This window comes from Patella vulgata, chromosome 7, assembly GCF_932274485.2.
Source record: "Patella vulgata chromosome 7, xgPatVulg1.2, whole genome shotgun sequence".
Taxonomy (NCBI): Eukaryota; Metazoa; Mollusca; class Gastropoda; family Patellidae; genus Patella; species Patella vulgata.
This window is the reverse complement of record NC_065885.2, coordinates 43,081,876-43,109,843: the sequence shown is the minus strand read 5'-3', so window position 1 is coordinate 43,109,843 and position 27,968 is coordinate 43,081,876. Positions and strand designations below refer to the sequence as shown.

Here is a 27,968-nt window from a genome sequence, read left to right as displayed (position 1 = left end):
CGCACAAATCATCGGACTCAGTTTTTTTAATTTCGATTTCGTTTTTGGGCTATTTCGATTAAAAGGTGAAAAAAAGGTGTAAAATTAAGCTATTTACAACCCCTCCGTCTTCATATTTCAAAATATTTCATCGTAACTTTCATAGCCTCGTAGCAATAACCCATACAAAGAGAATGTATGTCAAAATTAGTTTGTAATATCAGCAGTTGTCGAGAAATAGGCAATTTTGCATGAATCACATTTCGTGCTATTTTGCCTGTACAAGAATCAATTATTATTCTATTTTCAATTTTCTTTCACCATTTGACTAGATTAAACCATTTTAACACCTTTACTGTCACCGGAAGTGACGTCATTTGGGCAAAAACTGAATTTTAGCTTTCAAAACCGATATTTTTTTCAAATGAGTCGTATATGTTATTTGTTTAAAGGTATGATATTTTATTTCAATCAACAAATAGAATGAACCCATACGACCATATAGATACCACAACATGGGTTCTACCTTGTAAGGTTTCAGATAAATAGACGATTTTCTAGTAGTCATTTTTCAAGGTTTTTGGTCTATAACAGTGTCAAATATTATTCGATTTTCATAAAATTTTCACCATGTGATGCTTTATGCCATTTCTGGTTTCATAAAACTAATTTAATATTTTCATTATCACCGGAAGTAATGTCATTTTAGCAAAAACTGTATTTTTAGCCTTCAAAACAAATATTTTTTTAAAGTGAGTTATATTTAGTATTCGTTTACCATTATGATATTCCATTCCAATGGAAATATAGATTGGATCAATACGATCATAAATATGTCAAAAAATAGCTTCTAGCTTCTTCTCTTGCAAAGAAATAACCAATTTCGTCAGGATCACTTTTAAGACTTTTCGCATCTTTATAACAGTTTATGGGTTCTAAATTAATTATTTATTGCCTTATTTGTATAAAACAAAAGCTCATATACTCCTTGGTGCAAATTCTCAACTTGTTTCTACCTATAAAGTTTTCTGTCGGCACCAGAGGTGACGTTATTTTGCCTAAAATTTAAATTTTGACCGGCCGGGAGATCTTTTCCTAAGGAAAAATCTTAATTTCTACAAATCTTATCAATGAAGATGAATGCTCCTACTACAGGCGAAAAATATGTCGGGCTTAGTTTTTTGGGTTTTTTTTATATCAGTTTTGTATTTGCGCCATTTTGATTTAAGGTTAAAAAAAGGAGTAAAAATCAGCTATTTACAACCCATTCATCGTCTTTATATTTTAAATTATTTCGTCGCAACTTTCATAATTTTGTAGCATTAATCCATACGAGGACAATGTATGTCAAAATTAGATTGTAATATGCGCAGTTGCAAAGAAATATGCAATTTTGCATGCGTCACTTTTCTCGTTATTTTGCATGTAAAAGAGTCAATTATCGTTCGATTTTTGTTACCATGTGATGCCTCATGCCACCTTTAACTAGGTCAATCCAATCTAACATTTTCACTGTCACTGAAAATGACGACATTTGGGCAAAAACCCATACGACCATACAGATATCACAAAATGGTTTCTAATTTGTTCGGTTGCAGAGATATAGATTTTGCCTTTTATATTTGATAGAATTAATGTAAATTTTTTATTATCACCGGAAGTAATGTAATTTTGTCAAAAACTGTATTATTAGCCTTCAAATTGTTTTGAAGTAAGTTATATTTATCATTCGTTTAACATTATGATACTTGATTCCAATGGACATATAGATTGGATCAATACGATCATATAGATGTCCAAAAATTGCTTCTAGCATCTTCCCTTGTCGAGAAATTTCCCATTAAAAAGTCATCTAACTTAGCGGTAAGTTAGTAACAAATTTTGTAAGGATCATTTTTTTGACATATGTAGTAACACATGTTAACAAATGTATAAATGAAATTAATATTGCTGGGTAACTGGCACCGGAAGTGACAAAAGTTCAGGGGTAATGTGGCACCGGTGAAACCCGTCATTACTGCATCGCAGTTCTAGTTCTTATTATTATTCTTCTTATTATTATTTTTCTTCTTCCATTTTGATTGTATCTCAGAAACTACTTGTCGGATTGATTCGATGTCTTCGGTTTTACTGGGAAAGTGGGTGCGAAATGTCCGAAATCGTCGAAGTTATTGTTTTTTGAAATATTGCCGTAATATTAACAATAATCGTTGGATTGTATCATTGGATACATTTTGACATAGCAAGAGACAAGGCACATAGCTACGGTTCTTTAGATTTTTTATTTTCGACGAATCTTCGGAGATATTAGGCGTCAAATTTTGAAAATTTAAATTTTTACGAAAAACCTTTTTATTAATAAATATTTTTATGTGGTATTTTACCAAGGGTTCAAGAGTCATCTGGTTTGATCAAAAATGGCAACATTTTTTGTCACCGTATTTTTCCTTGGCCCCCATTGGCTAATTTAGTTTTTCAGTCCTGGATTAATTATTTATTGTTCGACTTGTATAAAACAAAGTTCATATGCCCCGTGGTCCAAAATGTCATTTTTTTTGTTACCGGTACATTTTCCTTTCGGCAACGGAAGTGACGTAAATTTAGCAAAAACTACAATTTTGAGAGTTCGGTACCACTTTTTGAAAGCAAATATTATTTTTTTCAAATATGGTATGACTGAAAGGGTGGGCCCTGTAAAGGCGCAGAAAACATCGGACTCACTTTTTTTAATTTCGATTTCGTTTTCGGGTAATTTCGATTTAAAGGTGAAAAAATGAGCTATTTACAACCCATTCAGGCTTTTCATGTTTTAATATATTTCTTCGCAACTTTCATAAACTTGTAGTAATAATCCATACGAAGAGAATGTATGTGAAAATTAGTTTGTAATATGAGCAGTTGCCGAGAAATGGGCAATTTTGCATGAGCCACTATTTCCGCTAGTTTGCCTGTAAAAGAGTCAATTATTATTGGATTTTCATAAAAGTGACACCATTTGATGCGTAATGTCAATTTTAACTAGGTCAAACCAATTTAACATTTTCAATGTCACCGGAAATGACGTAATTTGGGCAAAAACTGTATTTATAGCCTTCGAAACAAATAATTTATTCAAATGAGTTGTATTTGTTATTTGTTTAAAATTTTGATATTTGATTCAAATCAACTAATAGAATGAACCCATACGATCATATAGATATCACAAAATGGTTTCTACCTTGTTTAGTTGCGGAGAAATAGACGATTTTCAACAGGCAACTTTTCAAGGTTTTTGGTCCATAAAAGTGTCAATTATTATTCGATTTTCATAAAATTTTCACCGTGTGATACCTAATGCCATTTACGATTTAATTCAAGTAATTTAAGATTTTCATTATCACCGGAACTAACGTCATTTTGGCAAAAACTGTATTTTAAGCCTTTAAAACGGATATTTTATTCATATGAGTCTGATTTGTAAAGTTTTCCAAAATGTCATTTTTTTTGTTACCGATAAAGTTTCCTGTCGACACCGGAAGTGGCATAATTTCAACAAAAACTATAATTTTGACAGTTCGGTACCACTTTTTGAAAGCAAATATTATTTTTTCAAAATTTGTTATTACCAAATCGATGCGCAATGCAAAGGCGCACAAAACATCGGACTCAGTTTTTTTAATTTCGATTTCGTTTTCGGGTTATTTCGATTAAAAGGTGAAAAAAGGAGTAAAATTAAGCTATTTACAACCCATTCAGCGTCTTAATATTTTAAAATATTTCTTCGTAACTTTCATAAACTCGCAGCAACAATCCATACGAAGAGAATGTATGTGAAAATTAGTTTGTAATATGAGCAGTTGCCGAGAAATGGGCAATTTTGCATGAGTGACTTTTTACGCTAGTTTGCCTGTAAAAGAGTCAATTATTATTGGATTTCCATAAAATTAACACCATTTGATGCGTAATGTCAATATTAACTAGGTCAAGCCAATTTAACATTTTCAATGTCACCGAAAATGACGTAATTTGGGCAAAAACTGTATTTAGAGCCATTAAAACCAATAATTTATTCAAATGAGTCGTATTTGTTATTTGTTTAAAATTTTGATATTTGATTCCAATCAACTAATAGAATGAACCCATACGATCATATAGATATCACAAAATGGTTTCTAACTGGAAAGTGGAAATTATTATTCGATTTACATAAAATTTTCAACATGTGATGCCTTATGCCATTTCTGATTTCATAACATTTTCATTATCACCGGAAGTAATGTAATTTTGTCAGGATCACTTACATGTAACAAATGTATACAATGAATTGATATTGCTGGATTTTGTTGATTCTGCGTACATTTTATTTGGTGTGTGCAATGCTTATATGGAAACCTGTTTAATGGTTTCATCGGTACCGGAAGTGACATATGTTCAATGGTAACGGGGCACCGGTGAAACCCGTCATTACTGCGTCGCAGTTCTAGTTATTATTAGGGTTTCACACTGCGGATTATTATTCTTCTTATTATTATTATTATTATTATTATTTTTCCAATTGAGCATATCTCAGAAACTACTTGTCGGATCGATTCGATGTCTTCGGTTTTACTGGGAAAGTGGGTTTGACTTAAATTTTAAAGCTATTTCCAACGTTCTGCGACAATGCGAAATGTCCGAAATCATCGAAGTTGTCATTTTTCGATATTTTGCCGTAATGTTATCAATAATTGTCGGATTGTAACATTTGATACATTTTGACATAGCCAGAGACAAGGCACATAGCTAAGGTTCTTTGGATTTTTTTATTTTCGACGAATCTTCGGAGATATTAGGCGCCAAATTTTGAAAATTGAAATTTTTACGAAAAATTTCAACATTTCAACATGTCAACATTTTTTGTCACCGTATTTTTCCTTGGCCCCCATTGGCTAATTCAGTTTTTCAGTCCTGGATTAAGTATTTATTGTTTGATTTGTATAAAACAAAGTTCATATGTTCCGCGGTCCAAAATGTCATTTTTTTTGTTACCGGTACATTTTCCTTTCGGCAACGGAAGTAACATAAATTTAGCAAAAACTGCAATTTTGAGAGTTCGGTACCACTTTTTGAAAGCAAATATTATTTTTTTCAAATCTGGTATGACTGAAAGGGTTTGCCCTGTTAATGCGCAGAAATCATCGCTCTCGGTGTTTTTAATTTTTATTTCGTGTTCGGATCATTTCGATTTAAAGGTGAAAAAAGGTGAAAAAATGAGCTATTCACAACCCATTCAGGCTTTTCATGTTTTAAAATATTTCTTCGCAACTTTCATAACCTAGTAGCAATAATCCATACGAAGAGAATGTATGTGAAAATTAATTTGTAATATGAACAGTTGCCGAGAAATGGGCAATTTTGTATGAGTCACTTTTTACGCTAGTTTGTCTGTAAAAGAGTCAATTATTATTGGATTTTCATAAAAGTGACACCATTTGATGCGTAATGTCAATTTCAACAAGGTCAAACCAATTTAACATTTTCAATGTCACCGGAAATGACGTAATTTGGGCAAAAATTGTATTTATAACCTTCAAAACCAGTAATTTATTCAAATGAGTCGTATTTGTTATTTGTTTAAAATTTTGATATTTGATTCCAATCAACTAATAGAATGAACCCAAACGATCATATAGATATCACAAAATGGTTTCTAACTTGTTCAGTTGCGGAGAAATAGACGATTTTCAACAGGTAACTTTTCAAGGTTTTTGGTCCATAAAAGTGTCAATTATTATTCGATTTTCATAAAATTCCCCGTGTGTGATACCTAATGCCATTTACGATTTCATACAAGTAATTTAACACTTTTACTGTTACCGGAAGTAACGTCATTGTGGCAAAAATTGTATTTATAACCTTCAAAACCAGTAATTTATTCAAATGAGTCTTATTTGTTATTTGTTTAAAATTTTGATATTTGATTCCAATCAACACTTAAATGGAAACCTGTTTAATGGTTTCATCGGTACCGGAAGTGACATATGTTCAAGGGTAACGGGGCACCGGTGAAACCCGTCATTACTGCATCGCAGTTCTAGTGATGATTGTTTTTACCAAAAAAACAATCATCCAACACGTTGGCCGTTTTATTTTCCACTTGAGTATATCTTAGAAACTACTTGTCGGATCAATCCGATATCTTTGGTTTTTCAAGAAAGATGGCATGACTTAGAGATTAAATCTATTTCGAACATTCTGCGACAATGTGAAATGTCCAAAATCACCAAAGTTTTTTTTTTCTAAATATTGCCGTAATATTAACAATAATTGCCGGATTTTAACATTTGATACATTTTGACATAGGCAGAGACAAGGCACATAGCTACGGGTCTTTAGATTTTTGATTTTCGATGAATCTTCAGAGATATTAGGCGCCAAATTTTGAAAATTTAAATTTTTACAATTTTTTTTTTATTTATGAATATTTCTTTATGGTATCTTATCCAGGGCTAAAGGATCATCTGATTTGAGCAAAAATGTAAATGTAAAAGTGTCAATTATTATTCGATTTTCATAAAAGTGACACCATTTGATGCGTAATGTCAATTTTAACTAGGTCAAACCAATTTAACATTTTCAATGTCACCGGAAATGACGTAATTTGGGCAAAAAATGTGAACTTTGTTATTTGTTTAAAATTTGGATATTTGAGTCCAATCAAATAATAGAATGAACCCATGGGATCATATAGATATCATAAAATGGTTTCTAACTTGTTCAGTTGCGGAGAAATAGGCGATTTTCAACAGGTCACTTTTCAAGGTTTTTGGTCCATAAAAGTGTCAATTATTATTCGATTTTCATAAAATTTTCACTGTGTGATTTACGATTTCATACAAGTAATTTAAGTTTTTCATTATCACCGGAAGTAACGTCATTTTGGCAAAAACTGTATTTTTAGCCTTCAAACCAATTTAACATTTTCAATGTCACCGGAAATGACGTAATTTGGGCAAAAAATGTGAACTTTGTTATTTGTTTAAAATTTGGATATTTGATTCCAATCAAATAATAGAATGAACCCATGGGATCATATAGATATCATAAAATGGTTTCTAACTTGTTCAGTTGCGGAGAAATAGGCGATTTTCAACAGGTCACTTTTCAAGGTTTTTGGTCCATAAAAGTGTCAATTATTATTCGATTTTCATAAAATTTTCACTGTGTGATACCTAATGTCATTTACGATTTCATACAAGTAATTTAAGTTTTTCATTATCACCGGAAGTAACGTCATTTTGGCAAAAACTGTATTTTTAGCCTTCAAAACAGATATTTTATTCAAATGAGTCTGATTTGTATTGTTTTTAAAATTATGATATTTGATTCCAATCAACAAATAGATTGAACCAACACGATCATACATATACCAAAAAATGGTTTCTAACTTGTACGGTTGCAGAGAAATAGACGATTTTCTACAAGTCACTTTTCAATGATTTTGGTCTATAAAAGTGGCAAATATTATTCGATTTACATAATATTTTTACCATGTGATGCCTTATGCCATTTCTGATTTCATAAAACTAATTGAACATTTTCATTATCACCGGAAGTACTGTACACTTGATATTGCTGGATTTGGTTGATTCGGCGTCCATTTTATTTGACGTGTGCAATGCTTATGTGGAAACCTGTTTAATGGTTTCATTGGTACCGGAAGTGACATATGTTTAGGGTAACGTGGCACCGGTGAAACCCATTCATTACTGCTTCGAAGTTCTAGTTATTAGGGTTTCACACTGCGTAGCTTGTGTGAAACACTATTGTTTTTGTTCGGATTATTATTCTTATTATTTTTTTTTTCCATTTTGATCATATCTCAGAAACTACCTGTCGGATTTATCCAATTTCTTCGGTTTCACTGGGAAAGTGGGTGTGACTTAGAGATTAAAGCTATTTTGAACGTTCTGTGACAATGCGAAATGTCCGAAATAACCGAAGTGGTTAATTTTTGAAATTTTGTCGTAACATTTACAATAATTGCCGGATTTTAACATTTGATACATTTTGACATAGGCAGAGACATGGCACGTAGCTACGGTTCCTCAGATTGTTGATTTTCGATGAATCTTCGGAGATATTAGGCGCCAAATTTTGAAAATTTAAATTTTTACAAAAAACTTTTTTATTAATGAATATTTTTTGATGATATTTTATCCAGGGCTAAAGGGTCGTCTGATTTGAGCGAAAATGTCAACAATTTTGTCTAAATAATTTTCCTTGGCCGCTATTGGCTAATTCGGTTTTACGCTCCTAGATTCATTAAGAATCGTTCGATTTGTTTGAAACAAAGTTCATATTCTGATACAATTAATAATAATTCACCTTCATCAATTTTACTATTTTTTTAAAAAGAGAAAACAATAGACTTATTATAAGAGTATATATAGAGAGAAATGGGGTTTAACTTCCACTCGACACAAACTAGGTAATTTTGGTTCAATTTTATTCCAATAATTCGCTTGCGTGTAGTGGTCTTTAGCAGTGGGAGGAAACCGGAGGACCCGGAGAAAACCCATGAGGTTGGACAGGCCACCCTTCTCCTTGTCAAGTACAACCGTGGAATCTAACCCATGCTAGTGGACTCAATGACAGACCTTATGATACAGCGCGCATATGCTACCCATTCGGCTACCCAACCCCCTATAAGAGAGTATAAGATTACATTTATTTAAAGAAAGAAATTAAAAAAAATAAACAAATGCAATTATATAAATTTCCTCGTACACAACAATAACATACACCACTAGTATTAATGAAAAATGTATATAATAATTATAATAACATCATCATTTTTTAAAGTGTATTAATACTGGAGAACAGTTTCTAATGTGCTGTTCAGGTTCTTATAATACATGTATTTACACAGAGATCAGGTCTTGTACCCATATACACTGTACAAAATTAAAAGATATATACCAACCAGTAAATAAAAGTACATATAAGAGAAAAACAAACAGTAATTACCTAAGTAAAATGGTTCTAGTAAAATGAATTAGAAATGAAATGGTCTAATGAAGATGGGCATATACGCCATACAGTGTGCTATAAAGCAAATTTAGCCTGGGCACAGCACTATGGCCTACGTTTATATCAAATTACAACTGCCAAAGGATCTTTTTACGTGCACACCAATTTATACACGGGACCTCGACTAGACTGCTGTCCTTGTGCCTTGTCAGCCCTCCGTCTGCACCACTGACAAGGGGAAACCGTCGGAAATGAATTAGAATAAAAAAGTAAAATAAAAACATATAGCATAAAGTGACAAAATATAATATGAAAATTTATTGACATGTACAGTACATTTAAGTAAAACATATTTAAAATATGTAATATTTAAAAACTGCTTACAAAAATACATGTATACAGGTGTAAGCCTACTCACATAATTTCATCAATATCATCATCACTATTAAAATCAATGTCACTGTCAGCATATGTTTGGCTGTCACTTTTATATTTGAACAATATACACAAAACCATACAAGAAAGTTTTCACTTGTAACAAGTACATCTATTACCGATCTATCTGTAAAAGTGTAATGCAGCTTGATTTACATTCACATTGAAAATTTTGTTTGGTGCTTGACCTCTAGTCACCCTAACCCTGTCATTTGTTCAATAGAGTTTAACACGAGGGGTTTAAATTTCCACAGCTACAGTCAGGCAACCTGGGAGGAATGCGCCAGAATATGCCCCCTTTTTGACTGGTGATGCAAGGGCAGAAATAATTCTTCATATATATTTTTTTCAAAAAAAGTAAGTGCACTTGTACCAACTCATCCATTTCGGTTCTAATTTTCTCCATAACATGGGGGTTGGATGGCCGAATTGTTAGCACGTGCGCACTGTATCATAAAGCCTGTCATTGAGTCAACAGGCGTGGTTTCGAATCCCCGGTTGTACGTGACAAGGAGTAGGGTCGCCTGTCCAACCTCGTGGGTTTTCTCTGGGCCCTCCACTTTCCTCCCACTGTTAAAGACCCCTTACGCGCAAGCGAATTATTGAAATAAAAAAATTAAACCATATGTTAGTCCCAAAATGACCTAGTTTGTGTCGAGTGGACGTTAAACCCCATTTCTCTCTCTCCATGACAACTTGTTGGGTATGAGTACTGCACATTGTATTTCACCTCAATAATGATGACACAGTCTTAACCATAGTGGTCTTCTGTCTTTGACTGAGTGGACCCAGTTAACATTGATGGTTAGATTTACGTAAAGTTTACGTCATTATGGTTAGATTTTGGTTAGCGTCCAATAATGGTAAAATTCTTTGGTTAAATTTACGTTACTTTTACGTCATAATGGTTATGGTTTCTTTTACGTCAGAAAATGACGTAAATGTAACGTAAACTTTATGACGGATTACTAACCAATTTTTTTCCCTTTGAATACTTCTTGATTAAATAACATTACAAGTGTGTGCACATTCTAACAATTGATATATAGTCGGAATTCAGACATAATAATTATATATGTATTATTGGTTATAATTCTAACGTTAATCTAACGTAAATTTTACATCAGGTTTCTAACCGTTAGTTTATGGTTAGTTTTCTGACGTAAATCTAACGTTAGTTTTCTGACGTAAATCTAACGTTAGTTTTCTGACGTAAATCTAACGTTAGTTTTCTGACGTAAATCTAACGTTAGTTTTCTAACGTTATAATAATGTTAGTTTTCTAACGTTAATGTAATGTTAGTTTTATGTCATAATTTTAACCGTTAATTTAGGGTTAGTTTTCTAACGTAAATCTAATGTTAATTTTATAACATAAATCTAACTTTAGTTTTCTAACATAAATCTAACGTTAGTTTTCTAACATAAACCTGATATTAGTTGTAAAACGTAAAACAAATGTCAGTTTAATGTCATGATACTAACAATTAAGGGCCTGACAAGACAGCTGTCTAGTCATTAAAATGGGACAAAAATGGGTAAGACCCTGGCTCGCTAGCCTGGAGGTCGGGTGTTCGATCCCTGCATTGGCCGAGAAAGTTCATCCAGATTTCCGGCGTTTTTTCCCCTTGTCAGTGATGCAGGACGGAGAGCCTGACAAGGACAGCTGTCTAGTTGTTCAGATGGGATAAAAAAAACGAGGTCCCGTGTACACATTGGCATGCATGTAAAAGATCCCTTGACAGTTGGAATTCGATATAAGAGTAGGCCGTAGTGCCACTGTCGGGGCAAAATTCACCTCATAACACACTGTATGGTGTATGGCCATCTTCATTAGCCCAGTTCGGAGCAGAACAGTTGGACGTTAAACCCCATTTCATTTCATTACATTTTGTATCCATTTCTAAGTTGGGGATCACGCGGCTAAGTGGGTAAGACGCTAGCTCGCTAGCCTGGAGGTCGGGTGTTCGATCCCTGCATTGGCCGAGAAAGTTCATCCAGATTTTCCAGCGTGGTTCTCCCTTGTCAGTGATGCAGGACGGAGGGGCTGACAAGGAAAGCTGTCTAGTCGTTCGGATGGGACGAAAAACCGAGGTGCCGTGTACACATTGGCGTGCACGTAAAAGATCCCTTGGCAGTTGGAATTCGATATAAGAGTAGGCCTTAGTGCCGCTGTCCGGGCAAAATTTCCCTCATAGCACACTGTATGGCGTATGCCTGTCTTCATTAGCCCAGGTTAGGAGCAGAAAAGTAGGACGTTAAACTCCATTTCATTTCATTTCATTTCATTTCTAAGTGCCCAAGAATAGAGATCTAGCTCCTTTAATAGTTGCGAACTGTAGGTGACACACAAAGAGAAAACGAATGAATGAATGATCAACTCTCATTTCAAATTCCAAATGTCAAGGGTTCTTTTACGTGCACACCCACGTGATGGACTAGACACTGTTTTTTTTAGGTCCTCTGTCCTACACCACTACTAACAAAGGGAACTTTCTCGACCAACATGGGGATCACGTTGGCTAAGTGAGTAAGACGCTGACTCGCTAGCCTGGAGGTCGGGTGTTCGATCCCTGCATTGGCTGAGAAAGTTCATCCAGATTTTCCTGCGTGTTTTCCCCTTGTCAGTGATACAGGACGGAGGGCCGGACAAGAACAGCTGTCTAGTCAGGGATGAAAAACTGAGGTCACGTGTACACACAGGAGTGCACATGAAAGATCCCTTGGTAGTTGGAACTTGATATAAGAGTAGGCCATAGCGCCGCTGCCTGGGCAAAATTTCCTTCATAGCATACTGTATGGCGTATGCTCGTCTTCATTAGCTCAGTTTAGGAGCAGAACAGTAGGACGTTAAACCCGATTTCATTTCATTTTTCTCGACCAACACGGAAATTGAACCCCTGATTTGCTAGCCAGTGTGTTACTAATTACTAGAGAGAGAGAGAGAAATGGGGTTTAACGTCTACTCGACACAAACTAGGTCATTTCGGGACTAACATATAGTTTAATTTTTATTTACATAATTCGCTTGCGCGTAGGGGTCTTTAGCAGTGGGAGAAAACCGGAGGTTGGACAAGCGACCCTACTCCTTGTCACGTACAACCGGGGATTCGAAACCACGACAGTCAACTCAATGATAGACTTTATGATACAGCGCCCGCACTCTAACCTTTCAGCCATCCAACCCCCCCTCCCCCCGTTACTAATTACTAAGTTTGTGAAATGTAGGTTTTTCCTCATGTAGGTTTGTCCTGATGAAATCGGTTTATTGTCCAACTGTTCTGCTCCGACTGGGCTAATGAAGACAGGTACATACCATACAATGTGCTATGAGGGAAATTTTGCCCCAGCAGCGGCACTATGGCCTACTAATATCGAATCCAACTGCCAAGGGATCTTTTCGTGCAAGCCAATGTATACATGGTACCTCGGTTTTTTGTCCCATCTGAGTGACTAGACTACTGTCCTTGTTCCTGCACCTCTGACAAGGGGAAACCATGTCGGAAAATCCTGATGAACTTTCTCCACCAATGCAGGGATCGAACACGTGCCCTCCGGATTATCGAGCCAGCATCTTACGCACTTAGCCACCGTGGCTTTATCAAAATTAGTAATGAAGATGTGCTATGACAGAAATTTTGCCTGGACAGCAGCATTACCGCACTTACTAATGAAGATGTGCTAGGAAAGACATTTTGCCTGGAGAGCAGCATTTCCGCATATAGTCATTACCAATAGTTCTAAGTGCACACCAACCTGTAAAAGAGGTCTTTACACACTTTTCCATCATTACCAATTACTAGTCTGCGGGTTCACTAGTCCATGGGTGCACTAATCCGTGCATTCACTAGTCCACTAGTCTGACTCTATAAAATACTATAAATATGAGTATTAAAGAAACCCAGTAGATATGGTGACTGATATCACCCTTCGTAAGGCGATAACCCAACATCACGGCATTTTAACCCGAAATCACAACATTTTAACCATTATAGCATATGCCCTTCTTCATTAGCCCACTTGGAATAAAATAGTAGGATGTTCAAACCCCATTTAAAATTCATTTTCATACTTTTCTGCACCAGTCGGACTATTGAAGATAGTCATACGCAATGCAGAGTGCTATGACGGAAATTTTCTATGGACTGTGGCAGGGCGGATGATCTGGCAAGGGATAAGGTATAGTTGTTCGGGTCATACGAAAAATCAAGTCCTCATGTACATATTGGCATGCACGTAAAAGACACTCCGACAGTTGTAATTCAATATCAGAGTAGGCCATATAGTGCCGCTATCCGTGCAAAGTTTCCGTCATAGTACACTGTATATAGTGTATGCCTGTCTTCATTAGCTCACTCAGAGCTTAAATCAATGTGTGTTGTTAATGTCATTTAAAATGGCGGCTGTCTACATATACAATATATAAAATAGGTCATGAGTCGATTGGTGCCGTTTTTTTATTTCAAATTTAAAAGTTCAACACTTAATTATATAAGTTGTAAAACCATATAAAAATAAAGGTTGGACCAAGACTAGTTCCATTTTTTTAAGTTATGAATCTGAAAAATAGATAATAATGACCCAGTCAATTAACATAGAGATCTACTCTAGCTATATAAGTCCATATATTTATCGTCTCTCGATAAAAGACCTATCTCTGAAAATTAAAATTCCCCGATTTGATTATTCTTTTAATATAACATAATTATGTAACCTCATATAAAATATGGTAGAGCGTATACAAACAAATTATATGAATAGATTCATTATCAGAAATATTACAGGCCTTTCAAACGAACAGCCGCCATTTTTAGAACTACATAGATGTACAAATATATTTTTATCGTCTCGGGCAAGGTCAAGGTCACGATCTGTTCACGGTTGATGATTGTGTTTAAATCGGTTTATATCATATTATTTCTATTCACATTACAATATTTTTTTATAGGTTACGGTTATTGTTGTTATTTATCTAAATTGCTTCAATTATTTATTAAATATTTTTTGTTTGTTCGTTTGACCGGAACGTACGGAATTCTGGGATTTAAAATGGCGGCATAGGTTATTATTTTTCCCAAAGAAGAAATGATGCCGTGATTTAAAGTTAAATAAAGCTATTCCACACATACACACACGATTTTGGATTCAGCAAAGTAAAGTTGAAGGTAAGTGCACTTTTTATGCGAACTTCCGTTGACAGTATACCGATAGATCTAATGTTGATAAAAAAAATAATCTGGCCGTGGAAAAAGTTTGCACGCAACTTTGTATATCAGACAGTCAGTATTTGTTTTTAACACGATGCAGTTACATTGTCCGTAAACCATACTATTCATAAACAAAATCAACATTGCTTTAAGTTATCGAAAGTAATACTGGTTCCAAAATTGTTTTTAAAAAATCTGGATCCAAAAATTATCAAACACATAACGAATTTATTAATGATGTAGACTGTTAAAATTCAGGCTGTGCTAATTATAATATAAGTACATGTAGTATTTTCTAAACATTTTTATGGGTGTTTCAGGTTGTTTTTTTTTTTGTTGTTATTGTACTGATATTTTTGCAAATTTAATAATGCATAATGCAAGAGCTAAATCTATATATTGTACGTAGGTTAAGTAGGTATTTCTTGAGACTGTAAATGTTAAATTTTTTTATAAGACATTTTAATGTATTAACTTGCTAAGTCTATAAACAAGTCTCAATGCCATCGGGTACTCGAGATGTTCACAGATTCAAACACTGGCGGTTAATGTTAATGATTTAATTTAATTGAAAAATGGATAATCAAGACTCTAATTATATACATAGGCCTATAACATTAAATAACAAGTTTGCCCGTACATACTTGTACATAAAGGTTTCAGTCCTACTCCCCTGCTTATTTTTTCTTGTGGTGGCCAAGAAAGTTCATCAGGATTTTCTGGCATGGTTCCTCTTTTAACTGGTGCAAGACAGAGGGGCTGGTAAGGGCTAATGTACAGTTGTTCGGATAGGACAAAAAACCAAGTTCTTTTGTACACACGGTCCAGTCAAAATTTCCATCACAGCACACTTTCAAGCATTTGTCCAACTTCTTTAGCCCAGTTTGAGCAGAACAGTATGATGTTGAACCCCATTTCATTACAGATCCACAGTAGGTTGGCTGTCAGCCCAGTTGGAGCTGAACAGTAGGCCGTTTAACCCAATTACGTTTTTTTTTGGGAGTATAAAGTTGCTTTTTATTTTTTTTTTTTTTTTACAGATCCTACATGTATATTTGAGCACCCTTGGTGGCAGTAATGACAAAGAAGTTCTAAAAAGATTTATATGGGCTTTATAATGATAGTTAGACAACACTACTACTTGCCAAACACTACTACTTGTCACATAATGTAATGATATAAATATATATGTATCTATGGTAGCACAAATATCATCAGAATGTAGGCCAAAGCTTTACAAGCATTGTAGGCCTAAAATACTTTCTGTCTGAACTTTTGACAGTCAATTCTTTGATGACTAGTTAGTTTAGAGCAGATATCCTGTCACAGTATTATATAACAGCTCTTTGGCTTAAAGTTTAAACTGAGTTGTATCAGTGAGTTGAAAATCATCTGTGTTCCTGTTATTGCTCCCTGCTGCAGCCAGTAAACAATAACCTTTTGCGTTCCTTACAAATCTTCCAATTTTTACTGATAGATCAACCATAGCAAAGATCTCTATTAAGATTATATTTGTAATGTGTGTAACAAATTCTATGACATAGGTATAATATTGGTGTAGTTAAGTATATACCATATTTATGCACACATTTCAATGTTGGCATATTATTAGTCTCTATCATCTATATTCTATATTCTATATTCTACGAATATTAGTGTGGTTGCGTTGTCAACATTTGAGAATAATCGGTCATAGGCTAGATTATCCGGTCTTTTACATTATCATAAACAAAGTCTAAGGAAGGTAACTAGTCCTAAAACAAGATGTTGACGCCCATGAAATTTATATAAGAATGCCATTTCCGAAAGTCCATTTGATTGCATTGTCAGTTCAATATCCAACACTCTTAATTTTTTTTTATTGTAAAATTTCTCTCTTCATGGGCCATATCTATGTTGTTTTTTTTTATTGAATCCTAATTCGTCATCACGATTCATGTTTGTTTATAAATGCAAGTGTTATTGACAACTGTCCCAGACCCTCATTATTTATATGGCCCAACTTTTCTTCGGCGTACACCGGCACGGTATTAGACTAGGATAACAGTCCCGAAACTCGTGGAGTTGAAAAACATTAGTCTTATATACCGCCTCTACTTAATTATGGATGTAGGTCGGAAAAATGTAAAATTTGGCAATTTGACTTATACTCAACATCGACTTATACCCTGTATGGTTATGTGATGATGCCCCCTCTTCCAGACAAGACATAGGCTATAACTGTTTCAAATGACAAGTGCTAAATGAAGTATTTATGTGGTCTTTGGTGAAAGAAATGAAATGAAATGAAATGGGGTTTAACGTCCTACTGTTCTGCTCCTAACCTGGGCTAATGAAGACGAGCATATGCCATACAGTGTGCTATGAGGGAAATTTTGCCTGGGCAGCGGGGCTACGGCCTACTCTTATATCGAATTCCAACTGCCAAGGGATCTTTTACGTGCACGCCAATGTCTACACGGGACCTCAGTTTTTCGTCCCATAACGACTAGACAGCTGTCCTTGTCAGTCCCTCCGTCCTGCATCACTGACAAGGGAAACCACGCCGGAAAATCAGGATGAACTTACAGGGATCGAACACCCGATCTCCAGGCTAGAGAGCCAGCGTCTTACCCACTTAGCCACTTGATCCCCCCCCCTTTGGTGAAAGAGAGAGAGAGAGAAATGGGGTTTACCGTCCACTCGACACAAACTAGGTCATTTCGGGACTAACATATGGTTTAATGTTTTATTTACATAATTCGCTTGCGCGTAGGGGTCTTTAGGAGTGGGAGGAAACCGGAGGACCCGGAGAAAACCCATGAAGTTGGACAGGCGACCCTACTCCTTGCCACGTACAACCGGGGATTCGAAACCACGCCAGTCGACTCAATGACAGACTTTATGATACAGCGCGCGCACGCTAACCATTCAGCCATCCACCCCCCCCACCCTCCCTTTGGTGAAAGAAAACAGAGCTGTGGCTAGTGAAATGAAAGTTTAACGTCCTATTGTTTTGCTCTGAACTGGGCTAATGAAGATGGGCATACGCCATACAGTGTGCTATGTGGGAAATTTTGCCCGGACAGTGGCACTACGGCCTTCTCTTATATCGAATTCTAACTTCAAGGGCTCTTGTACGTGCACGCCAATGTGTACATGGGACCTCATTTTTTTGTCCTATTTTAATGACTAGACAGCTGTCTTGTCTAGCCCTCTGTCCTGCATCACTGACAAGGGAGAACCATGCCGGAAAATCTGGAATAACTTTCTCGGCCAATGCAGGGATCGAACACCCGACCTCCAGACTAGATAGCCAGTGTCTTACCGACTTAACCAACGTGATCCCCGTTGTGGCTACAATTCCTGGATTTGAAGGTCAGGTATGATATGAAACGAATATTTTAAACCGGTTCACCAATGCAACCAATCCGTGACGGGTTAACTGATAGAGGGTTACATCCTTGATATAAATATAATTGTCGCGGGTTTTAAAAATAGAAATATATATATAAAGGTAGCTCAAAATTCATCTCTACATGTACATAGGCCAAGGGGGGATCATGTGGCTAAGTGGGTAAGACGCTGACTCGCTAGCCTTGAGGTCGGGTGTTCGATCCCTGCATTGGCCGAGAAAGTTCATCCTGATTTTCCGGTGTGGTTTCCCATTGTCAGTGATGCAGGATGGAGGGCCTGACGAGGACAGCTGTCTAGTCGTTTGGATGGGACAAAAAAAAACCAAGGTCCAGTGTACACATTGGCATGCACATAAAAGATCCCCTGGCAGTTGGAATTCGATACAAGAGTAGGCCATAGCGTTGCTGCCCGGGCAAAATTTCCCTTATAGCACACTGTATGGCGTAACCTTTTGCGTCTCTTCAAAATATTGCAAATCTTTTGTCATGGATCAACCATTGCAAATATCCGTGTTACAATTATATTTGAAATGTGTTAAACCAATTCTGCAACACATGTAATATTGGTGTAGTATATATCTTTGTTTATACACCCACATATCAATTTTGGCCCTGTTTGTCCGTACACTGGGTGTGAAATGTGAATCATTCCGATTGTGAGAGGACAAGCATTATCAATATACAGCTTTTCAGGACTTTGCCTTCCTTGGTTAATTCTCCCTTTTTCAAATGCAATAGATGCTGTGTTTATTCTTAATTGATCTTTTTCAAATTTGTGTTACACACTGGAATCATGAGAGGACGAAACCTATCAATATTCAGCATTCCACAACATTCCATTCCAGTGTCGGCCGAGAAAGTTCTTCGTGATTTCCAGACTTGTTTTCCTCCCCTTGTCAGAGGTGCAGGACAGAGGGCCTGACAAGGAGGGACAGCTGTCTAGTCGTTTGGATGGTACGAATGACCGAGGTCCTGTGCACACATTGGTGTGCACGTGAAAGATCCCTTGGCAGTTTGAATTCGATATAAGAGTAGGCTTTAGCGCCGCTGTCTGGATAAAATGCCATAATAGGACACTGTATAGCATATTTCCATGTCATTAGCCCTGTCGGAATAGGACATTAAACCCCATTTCATTTCACTCATTCCAAAGTTAACTCCTATTCCATCAATACCTTGAGCAAATAAGATAGAGGCTATAGGTTTTGGCCCAATTTGGTCAATATCCCAGTTTTTTCTTTCTTATATGCATATCAACACTTTCATAGCGCTAATGTAGACCTTTTTCTTGAACATTTTCCCTTGTCAGTGATGCCGGACAGAGGACCTGACATGGATGGCTGACTAGTCATACGGAAGGGACCAAAAAAACAAGGCTGTAAACTCAAGTGTGTGTGTGTGAAAGATCGCTTGGCAGTTGGAATTTTATATCAGAGTACGCCATAGCTCTGCACACTGTGTGGCATATGCCCGTCTTCATTTCTCAAACAGCTGTGGATAAAAACTGTTAATATTTAAATGTGTATTTTGTATTTTATAACATTATATTTTTGTCTTTTAAATAAAGTATATGTATACATACTTGTAGTATATTTTGTCATATTATTCTGCTAGATTTTTAACTTTTCTGTGCAATACATTTAGAATTCTGACTGGTTATGGGTAGATAGAGAGCAATGGGGTAAAACATCCAATAGACATAAACTGTCCTTTGGGACTAAGTGATTCAATTCAAGTTGAATAATTCATCCGCACCAGGAATCTTTAGTAGTAGGAGGACCCAGAGAAAACCCATGTTCAAGTTGGGTGTGGAAACAAACCACTTGACTCAATGACAGACCTTATGATCTAAAGCGCACACGTTGGACCACTCAACTTTTAGCCTCACCCACGGGTCAGGAAAATTTGATTATTGATTGAATGTACTTCCCATTTACTGCCGCAAATAATGAATAATTTTGAAGGTTTTAATGGTTGGTTATATTTTCGTAACTTTGGTCATCAAAATTTAACATTAGAATTGCATCCGTAAATGATGTTAATTTAATGTTAGATTTACGTTATAATGGTCGGTTAGATATCCATCATTTTGCTCATCCTTTTAACGACAATTTAACGTCAGGAAATGACGTTAATCTAGCGTAAAGTTTACATCATTTTTACCTTATATTTACATCATTTTCTGACGTAAATCTAACGTAAAGTTTACGTCATTTTCTGACGTAAATCTAACGAAAATGACGTAAACTTTACGCAAATTTTACGTTAGATTTACGTCATTTCCTGACGTAAAATTATCGTTAAAAAGATGAGCAAAATGATGGTAAACTGACTGACCATTTTTACGTAAATGTAACGTAAAATTAACATCATATTGTTATGTGGGGACTTCTCTATTGGTCTGGGTGGTCTTGGGCGGAGTAGTCCTTGGTCTGGGTTGTCATGCATTTAGGAGAATATCTTCATCAGCTTGCATTTGCAAGAACATGGGGAAAATGTTAAGATATGATCCGATCCCCTTAAACAAATTAACCAGACCTATTATTTTATTCTCTTTCGCTTTTTTTTTTTTTTTTTTTTTTTGCTGCTTGTTTCTAAACATCACTTTTATCAACAATTTAGGAATCGTGATAATGTTTCATACACAGTTTTGTTAACGTTGGTAACGTGGAATGTGATAAGTAGTAGCCTCTACCATACCCCAGTCCAGTGAGAGTTTTGTCTGCACATTCCTGCCTGGAGTTCTGATTCAGCTTTGTCCAGCAAATCGGCATTTGTCTCCGACACATTTCCATCTAATTTGATCCACTGGTTAGCACATACCTTAAATTTTTCCAAGCTTGTCCCAGTGAACGATTTTAGCTCAGTGTTTTAACAAAATGTACACGAGCTATGCAGTTTTACTTTAGCTATCCTTCCGCCATGTACCTTTAATAACAAAACGTAAACAAAGAGCAGGTGACCTTTCACCACATGACCTGTTGAACTTTTCGTCGTGTATGTTTGATTTGCCCAATTATGTCACGTGATCTGTTTAAACCGAGTCACCGCGAAATTCAAATACCATTGCACATTGACAAGTAAGCCCATATCTAATTTATGTTTTCTATCAAACGTCAAAGAATTGATAAAAGAAAAGTTGTGTGACAATACAAAGTAATACTAGAAGAATTAGATGATGTAGTTTTTTTTTTCCACCCGAAAATGGTCGGGACGGAGAAACAGAAGCAAGCTAGCTAGAAATTTCATACACGGCCTATTATATATTCTCCCCAGTCCGGTATAGTTCGGTATAGCTAAGTAAGCAAATGTAGATAGCACCTCTATGGTTATTCGACTAAATTGTATAGAGTGGTGGCGTACGGGGATTTATAAAGGGAGACAATCAATACTAACTTACCGACTTTGCTATAAGGCGGCAGACCACCATTAATTTACCCATTGACTTCAATGTTAATTCTGGCCTCTTTGCCCACCTCCAACTTTTCCCAAAATTTTCGTTGGGCTGAATGCTTTTCACTACAGACAGAGGAACAAATGGTCATGTCTTTGCACTAAAATTTAAGAAGCATACTACAAAAAACGTGTAACTAGTTGTCGTACATATCACCGCAACCAACCTGATATCTCTGTTATCCTTCCGCCTCAAAATCATGAATATTTACCAAAACCTGGCAGAAAATATTAATTCAAACCCCTCTTCGTCCATTCTAGACTAAAAAAAATCAACAAAAAATGGGCATGCAAAAGGGGAGAAAAAAGACAGAGAGAGAATTGCTATAAATAGACGAACTATAATTTGAAATTTAATGGTGCTCTGCCTCCATAAAAACACTTCGTTGTAGTTCGCAACCTCTTGAATATAATTAGACTATAACCAGGAGTGTAAAGACATAAAACCTATACATGTAATTATTCAAATAGTATAAATGAATAATGCTCCCATATAAATGAAATGAAATGGGGTTTGACGTCCTACTGTTCTGCTCCTATACTGGGCTAATGAAGACGGGCATACGCCATACAGTGTGCTATGAGGGAAATTTTGCCCGGGCAGCGGCACTATCGCCTACTCTTATATCGAATTCCAACTGCCAAGGGATCTTTTACGTGCATTCCAATGTATACACGGGACCTCGGTTTTTCGTCTAATCCGAAGGACTAGACAGCTGTCCTTGTCAGGCCCTCCGTTCTGCACCACTGACAAGGGGAAACCACGTCGGAAAATCCAGATGAACTTTCTCGGCCAATGCAGGGAACGAACACCCGACCTCCAGGCTAGCGAGCCAGCGTCTTAACCATCTAGCTTCCGTGGCTCCGCTCCCATATAAGTTGTAATAATAGGGTAAGGGTAATAATCTTCTTGCATTCTTCCACTCAGTGATTAATCAGCTATTTCTGCTTGCGAGGTAAATGTATTTTAGAAAGTGCGTGTTAAGTGTTATGAGTAATGTGTGCATCTATATGTAAGGTATATTGAATACTATTGATGGTGTTGGCATGTGTTGTTTTGATAACTGAACTATTTACAGGAAATATGTGGGATAGGCTACCTCGGCCTACCACTTTTGCACTAATACCGACTTTGATGCATCATCAGTATTCAATTATTATATATCAACGTATGTGATTTCCAAAATTTGTTATACAAACTATCTAAAGTTCATTATTCCGTAGATGACCTAGATGTCCTAATATATACTAACAATATATTAATAATACAGCCCGCTCCGGGCCGATGCGATTAAGCCGGAAGTAAATTTAAGTTATTGTGTGATCAGTACCATTATTTATTTAACTAATTTACATAATATAACTGAATCTGTTAACTAAAAATAGTTGCTTAACGGATGTATAACGAAATTTTGGGAGTGAATGTCTGACATATATATGTTCATACATATCGGATATCCTTTATTTTTAATTTTGTCGTTAACGTTCCTTATCTTGGTGTACCCCACCCTTACATCAGTATCAACCATAGTTTTATACTATAAACACTCTATGGTATCAACCAAATACCGCATAAAAACGAATCCATCCAATTCTAAGGGTAATTGCAAAATATGAATTCAATGTTATCGATATTTCATGGATCATCGGTATGATTTCTCATCACAACAATATGCACTTTTTACCCCGAACGAAATTGTATCATGTATGTAAGCAAAACTGTTGTTTGCGTGTTAAGATAAGATTTTAAATATAAATTAATATGATATAGTTGAGTTGTTGGGATAGTATATCAAGGTTTGTTGATGCTTATATGTTTATGAATAGTCTATGGGTAATTGCAAGATATGAATTCAATGTTATTGATATTTCATGGATCATCGGTATGATTTCTCATCACAACAATATTCACTTTTTACCCCGAACGAAATTGTATCATGTATGTAAGCAAAACTGTTGTTTGCGTGTTAAGATAAGATTTTAAATATAAATTAATATGATATACTTGAGTTGTTGGGATAGTATATCAAGGTTTGTTGATGCTTATATGTTTATGAATAGTCTATTCTTCCTGTGCTATGCAGGTGAATAACCATTGCACTACGAGAAACAATGAACTATATGGTACCTGTAGTTTGTAAACCATGGTAAATTCGCTGATGTGTATGGTATCTTGCTTTACACCTGGCTTTAAGCGGTTATCTTTGTTTATCTAAGGCGTCTGCTGCTGTGTAAAGGTGAAGGTCGCTATAGAGTTTATGGCCACAGATCACTAAAGATTTCCCCATTGACCCCAATGTTAATTCTCGTATCTTAGACCGGCTCTAACTTTTTCCCAAATTTTCGTTGGGTAGAACGCTTTCTACCACAGATGGAGCAACATGTGGCAACCACTTGCCCAAAAGCACGTATGAGGTTCTTCATGAAAAACTTGAGATACACAAGCTGGAAGTAGAGATAAGTAAACATGCAATTTCAGGCCCTACATTTCAACCTAACCAACCTCTCAACTCTTGTATCCTTCCGCGTCAAAATTATGAATATTCACCAAAACCTGGCAGAAAATGTATTTTCAAACCCTTTTCTTCGATTCTACACCAAAAAGTCAACAAAAATCGCCATGCAAAAGGGGGAAAAAGGAAAAGGGAGAGGAAGACTAAAAAAAACTTTGGCCCTTGTTTCGTGGGTGACGGCGTAGGAATATTTGGTGATCTGTGTCCTTATAGACTGAAGATAGAAAAGTAGCCTAGGTAAAAAATAAAAAAAAAAGAGAAAAGAAATGAGTTTAAAATCCTACCAGGCTAAAATAGACGGACATGCGCCATGTAGTGTGCTATGAGAGACATTTTCCCGGGCACCGGCACGACGGTCTACACTTATTTCGAATCCCAGCTCCGTTCTTTCATTCGTTCCTTGAGGCTAAACGTCCGCTTTGTAAAGGTGAAGGTAGCTATAGAGTTTATAGACTGAAGATAGAAAAGTAGCCTAGGTGAAAAAAAAAAGAGAAAAGAAATGAGTTAAACATCCTACCAGGCTAAAATAGACGGACATGCGCCATGAAGTGTACTATGAGAGACATTTTCCCGGGCACCGGCACGACGGTCTACTCTTATTTCGAATCCCAGCTCCGTTCTTTCATTCGTTCCTTGAGGCTTAATGACCGCTTCCACCTTGGGTAATATCGCAGATAATGTTTCCTGATAAACTTGCAAGAGGCGCCAAATGATAGGCTCGTCTCACATAGCTAGGAGACGGGTGGGCGATTAGGAGGTCTATTCGATTCCGTTTCTTTTAGATAAAGAAATGAAATGAAATGGAGTTTAACGTCCTACTGTTCTGCTCCTAACCTGGGCTAATGAAGACTGGCATACGCCATACAGTGTGCTATGAGGGAAATTTTGCCCGGACAGCGGCGCTACGGCCTACTCTTATATCGAATTCCAACTGCCAAGGGATCTTTTACGTGCACGCCAATGTGACACGGGACCTCGGTTTTTCGTCCCATCCGAACGACTATACAGCTGTACTTGTCAGGCCCTCCGTCCTGCATCACTGACAAGGGGAAACCACGCCGGAAAATCTGGATGAACTTTCTCGGCCAATGCAGGGATCGAACACCCGACCTCCAGGCTAGCGAGCCAGCGTCTTACCGACTTAGCCACGTGATCCCCTAGGTAAAGACACAATACCTTTTGAGGGGTAGCGTCCAAGTTAAGATTCATCCAAAGGCTTTGCCCCCGGCAATTCCAGTTCTCAAGGGTTCCTTTAAGTACGTACACGTCAACGGGGCCTCGGTTTTGGTCTCATCAGAGCGACTAGACACTGTGCTTTGTCCGGCCCTCTGTCATTCACCACTGACAAGAGAAAACCATTCTGAAAATCCCGCGGAACTTCTCCGCCACTCCTGAGCTCCTAGTTGTGGGCAGTGCCAAATCCAATAGTTAGTGAATTTGAATATTAGGTTAATTTGAGGTAATTGTTAGCAATGTAAGCTGTAAATAACTTCGTTCACAATGAACTTCGCCTTTCCTGTAGTGACTTAAAGGACAATATTAGGGCCAGTCATTATCACATATGTGATAGAACTGGTTAAATACTTTCCAAATATAATTTTAACACAGAGATCATTGCTACGATAGCTGAGTAATACAGGTTTCCTGAATCGGAAGTGGCGAACGCCAAAGAAAAACACGAGTCATCCCTCTATATAACTGACTGATGTGACGAGTGATAACAGATATACGGCCGAATTTGTGTCAATTTCTAGATCCCAAATATTAGCGATTTAGCTCCTTTAAATCTCGCCCTTTTCATAACGCGACAGTATTGACGCAATCACACGACACTTTACTCTGTCGTGTCATCGTGTTAATTTTATCGTAACGTCGAGATGTCGACTTGTCGGCTTAGTCTCTTTCTACAAGTCACAAAAATACAGCTGTACTCATTACATCACATAAGTAGAAGATTAGATAAATATAAATAAGACTCGTGCAAAAGAGATAATAGAAAAACGTTGATTAATTATTTGTTTTCTCAAAATAATGAAACATTTTGCGCCCAAAAGTGAATTATATTTGTTATTATATTCAAAAAATCTAGAATGGGTTACTAAGTTCCAAAATAAATAGATGACACATATTAATTAATCGCACATTTATTTTTTTCAAAAGTATCAAGCAATCAAACTGATTATCAACTATACACTAAGTTTCATCACTCTCTATCAGATAGAATCAAAGTTATCTCCAAATGTTAATCATTGAACTCGGTCGAAACATTCACCCAATGAACATGTACATCAAGTTTAAACATTCTACCTCAATTAAAAGCAGGGTTGTTATGTTCCAAAGTCTCGACCAATCAAATTGCTTATCGCTCTTTAGCCTAAGCAGAAAATTCTCATCATCTAACTTAGTCAAGGTAATGATATAATGATTCTATACTTGGAGTTTCATCACTCTCACTTAATTATAACCAAAGTTATCGTGCCCCAATCATCAACCAATAAGATTGCTTATTTCTGCTTGCCTTAAGCAGACAATGTTTATCATCGAACTCCATCTAATGAACGCCTACACCAAGTTTGAACATTCTACCTCAATTATAAGGAGAGTTATTGTGTTCCAAAGTCTCGACCAATCACATTGTTTATCGCTCTGCTTACCCTGAGCAGAAAATGCTCATTATCGAACTTAGTCAGGGTATTGATGTTCCAAAGCATCAACCAATCAAATTGCTTATCTCTGCTTACCCTAAGCAGAAAATGTTTGAACATTCTAGCTCAATTAGAAAGAGAGTTATTGTGTTCCAAAATGTGTGACGGACAGACAGGCAGACGGACAGAAAGACGGGCCCATTTTAATAGTTCCCTGCTTTCTTCGATAGGCGGGGGACAATAATCTATTTACAGACAGTCGATTGGCAACTTTCTACAGATTCTTGTTTACGGACCAATGATTCATCAACTGACTTGTAACCAATAACAAGAGGTGTTTTCCCGATTATTCCAGTACGATGTTAGACATTCCTAGAATATATTAACTATGACCAATCATCTTGTTTATTTATTTATTTATTGTTTTACGTAATTCGCCATAGGAGGATGGATATTATTACACAGTGTAGGTTGATACGCAGTTATTTCGATTAATACAGATAATATGAATATTTATCTCACTACGTATTCCATCAGTATTTGCTGAAAACGATGGAGTCTGGGTCAATCTATATTTTTTCATATAGCCTGTTGAATTAGTTTTTGTACGTTTGATTGAACTAAGCAAATAAATTGTAAAACAGATTCTTGTTTACGGACCAATGATTCATCAGCTGACTAGTAACCAATAACAAGAGGTGTTTTCCCGATTATTCCAGTACGATGTTAGACATTCCTAGAATATATTAAATATGACCAATCATCTTGTTTATTTATTTATTTTTTTTTACGTAATTCGCCATAGGAGGATGGATATTATTACACAGTGTAGCTTAATATGCAGTTATTTCGATTAATACAGATAATATGAATATTTATCTCACTATTTATTCCATCAGTAATTGCGGAAAACGATGGAGTCTGGGTCAATCTATATTTTTTCATATAGCCTGTTGAATTAGTTTTTGTACGTTTGTTTGAACTAAGCAAATAAATTGTAAAACATAGTGGATTTTGATTGTTAGTGTAAAGTAGAAGTTTTACTATAGAAAACGTGTTTTAAATAACTAAGTCGACAAGCACATTACTCTATTTATTCGTCTTTGAGACTGTCTCTAAAGAGAGTAAATGGTAGATTTTAATTTTATCGTTTACTAATTTGTTCTCAGGCCCGGTGGAGTAGGGGATGGGGGGGGGGGGGGGCTAGTACTTCTTTCTCCAGGTTATTGAACGCAGGGACCGTGACTATTCGATTAAAAACAAAGAGGTCTGATTTTAAAGGACAATATTGGTGTCAGTCATTATCACATATGGGATATAATTCCTTAAACACGTTCCAAATATAATTTT

At 36.2% G+C, this 27,968-nt stretch overlaps 2 long non-coding RNA genes across 4 annotated transcripts in view; one reads left to right on the top strand and one right to left on the bottom strand.

The window, feature by feature from the left end:
- LOC126828455 (uncharacterized) overlaps nucleotides 1-23,698 on the bottom strand; it is a 35,303-nt gene extending 11,605 nt beyond the window's left edge. Inside the window, exons 1-3 of one of the 3 annotated variants that reach the window (XR_007683084.2) lie at nucleotides 23,589-23,698; nucleotides 21,408-21,561; nucleotides 8,396-9,532 (exon numbers count right to left, since the gene is read on the bottom strand). This is a non-coding gene — a long non-coding RNA (uncharacterized LOC126828455). Of the gene's footprint in view, nucleotides 1-8,395; nucleotides 9,533-20,335; nucleotides 20,936-21,407; nucleotides 21,562-23,588 lie in introns of those variants that run through there. The other 2 variants (XR_007683085.2, XR_007683086.2) reach the window with 2 other exon arrangements.
- Nucleotides 1-27,968, top strand: part of LOC126828448 (uncharacterized) — a 121,228-nt gene that overhangs the window by 76,278 nt on the left and 16,982 nt on the right. The gene's annotated exons all lie outside the window — the stretch shown is intronic.